Source organism: Rhinolophus ferrumequinum, chromosome 8 (genome assembly GCF_004115265.2).
Source record: "Rhinolophus ferrumequinum isolate MPI-CBG mRhiFer1 chromosome 8, mRhiFer1_v1.p, whole genome shotgun sequence".
Classification (NCBI taxonomy): domain Eukaryota; kingdom Metazoa; phylum Chordata; class Mammalia; order Chiroptera; family Rhinolophidae; genus Rhinolophus; species Rhinolophus ferrumequinum.
The window spans coordinates 6,904,178-6,907,197 of record NC_046291.1 but is presented as its reverse complement, the minus strand read 5'-3'; the positions used below and the strand labels follow the sequence as shown (position 1 = coordinate 6,907,197).

Here is a 3,020-nt window from a genome sequence, read left to right as displayed (position 1 = left end):
ATGGACAATGCAGCCCTGGCTGAATGCGTGTGTCCCAATGGCCTGTGTGAGCTGCGGGGCCTCATTTCTCTCATCCATCAAGCGGAGGAAACCGTCCTTAGCCTGTTGCTGTGAGGATTAAATGAGATCATTCTTATAGGCTCCCAGGAACGTGTGGCGTTTTTAATGATAAGACACTTTCCAGAAAAATTTTGCAAGAAAACAGTACAAAGAACTTTTTGTCCTGAACCGCTTGAGAGTAAGCTGCTGACCGGAAGCCCAGGCTCCCTAAATCCTTTGGTCGGTATTTCCTGCAAACGGGGACCCTCTCCTCCATCACCACAAGGCCGCCATTAGCATCAGGAACCACACAGCGAGTGAGCCATGGCTGTGGCTGATCCGCAGACCCTTTCACGTTCCGCCAATCGTCCCAGTCTTGAACAGTTGCTCCATTCTTCCTTGAATTTCAGGACCTTGACATTTTTTTTAAGATTACAGGCCAATGATGTTAAAGGATTTCTCTCATTTATGGTTAGTTTAATGTTTCTTTATGATAGATTCTGGTTACGTTTTGGGAGGAATGTCATAGGAAAGGACTGTGTGCCTTTCATTGCATCCTGTGAGGTAGCACACAGTTTCGATTTGTCCCACTCCTGAAGATGGTAACTTTATCCCCTGGATTAAGAGGGCACCTGCCAGGCTTCTCCCCTGGAGACTTACTACTTTCCCCTTGGGGATTAATATGTATTTTGTGGGGAGGTACTTTGAGGTGCTGTAAATGTCCCATTGCTCATCAAACTCTTACCCATTAATTTTAGCATCCATTTACGATTCTTGGAGCAATTAATTATTACTACGATGGTTGCCAAATGATTCTAATTCTATCATTCCTTCATTTATTAGTTGGCATTGTATTGCAAGGAAAAATGTTATTCTCTTACTATTTATTTATATCCATGTAGACTTGGGATCTTTTATTTTAGTCACTGAATAAGAATTCATTGCTCCTTGGAGGCTGTCAGCTGCTTCAGGATGAAGCTGACATCTCTTTCCCAGCTGCCAGAAACTCATCAAAATGGACGATGAACGCAAACTTTGTACGTTTTATGAGAAGCGTGTGGCCACAGAAGTTGCTGCTGACGCTCTGGGTGAAGAATGGAAGGGTTGTATGGTTTGAATCAGTGGTGGGAACGACAAACAAGGTTTCCCCATGAAGCAGGGTGTCTTGACCCATGGCCATATCTGCCTGCTCCTGTTATAGACCAAGGAGGACTGGAGAAAGAAAGCACAAATCTGTTCAGGGTTGCATTGTGGATGCCAATCTGAGTGTTCTCAACTTGGTCATTGTAAAAAAGGAGGAGAAAGGTATTCCTGGTCTCACCGATACTACTGTGCTTCATCATCTGGGGCCCAAAAGAGCGAGCAGAATCCGCAAACTTTTCAATCTCTCTAAAGAAGACGATGTCCGCCAATATGTTGTGAGAAGGCCCTAAACAAAGACAGTAAGACACCTAGGACCAAAGCACCCAACATTTAGCGTCTCGTTACTCCATGAGTCCTGCAACTCATACGTCAGCATATTGCTCTGAAGAAACAGCCTACTAAGAAAAATGAGGAAGAAGCTGCAAAATATGCTGAACTTTGGGCCAAGAGAATGAAGGAGGCCAAAGAAAAACGCCAGGAACAGACTGCCAAGAGATGCAGGCTGTTCTCTCTGAGAGCTTCTACGTCTAAATCTGATTCCAGTCAAAAATCAGATTTTCTAAGAGTAATAAATAAATAAAATCAGATATCAAAAAAAAATTCATTATCATTATTTATGTTGATATTCAAATTATCCCAGATTTGGCCAGTGGGAACCCCTTTAAGCTAGTTTCTGTATCTTTTTCATATGTCTTCATCATGAATATGTACGTATCTTCTGGTAAAATAAGATGTTCCCGGCTCATCATGTATTTCCCTGGGCCAGCCTACAATCAGCCATTTTCCAAGGAGCTCTGGTGCCTTTTTAGTGGAAAATGGTGTTTAGAGACCAAGATCTGGGTGCCAGGTGTGCTCGTTTCTACTGGGGTTTGCTGTCCCCAGGCTCTCAGCGAGCAGAACTAGGAAATATATGTATGTATAAACATAAATATATATAAACATACACATATACTTATATGCACACATAAAGTTTATTTTTATATCTATCTATAAAAATTGAAAAACATGAACTGATATCAGTATCTCTCATTCCAACACCACAGTGTTCATTCCTTTCCATCCTTCCCTGAGATTGAGAAACATGCTTTCTGTTTTTTTTTTTTTTTTTTTTGTGGGTTTGCTTTTTTTCTCTTTTTTGATGGGAGGAGGCGGCGTATAATGGGGAATTCAAGTGCACACAAGCTGAAAACGTTGAGTCCGCAACAGTGAGTGTGAGGGTTAGGGGGAAAGGAAGGGGTCTGCTTTGGCAGAAAGAAAAGGCTGAGCCAAGGCTGAGGTGGAGGTGACTGGAATGATTGAGAACAGGAAGCAGCCGTGGGGCCACCGGAGCATGTAGCAGATGAGGAAGGCGCTCAATGAGCCATCGCCTTCTGTTATTTTCAACATAATTACCTACTAGGTCAATCTCACTATGTAGCCAATCCTCCATTACCGCCCTCATTCCCCTTTGCAGACCCCTCCTCATGCACTCTGAAGCCTTGCTCTGAGCTGTTCTGGCTGCCTGCATGGACAACCTCCTCACTGCATCCCGCCTCCCCGGTAGAAGGAAACAGCCTCCCTCACCGTGGATGGGAAGCACAACACTTCTGGAGCACAAGTTTGGCAGTAGCTACTGAAATACAGAAGTATATCCCTTTGGCCCTGCAACCTTATCTCTAGAAATTTATGGAAAAGAATAGGAGCTCAAATACACAGATGAATGTAAGGAGGTACTAGTAATAGCTGTGTTTGTAATAAGAAAAATTGGAGACAATTTAAATTTCTTTTTGTCTTAACTCCTAAAAGCAGAGTGTCCTGCACGCCTCCCAGAACCATCTGCCCAAAGGACCAAATAACTG

The 3,020-nt window shown here is 43.2% G+C and overlaps 1 pseudogene; it reads left to right on the top strand.

Annotated features, from left to right (window-relative positions):
• On the top strand, positions 1–2,085 carry LOC117025932 (40S ribosomal protein S6-like; annotated as a pseudogene).
• The last annotated feature ends 935 nt before the right edge of the window (positions 2,086–3,020 follow it).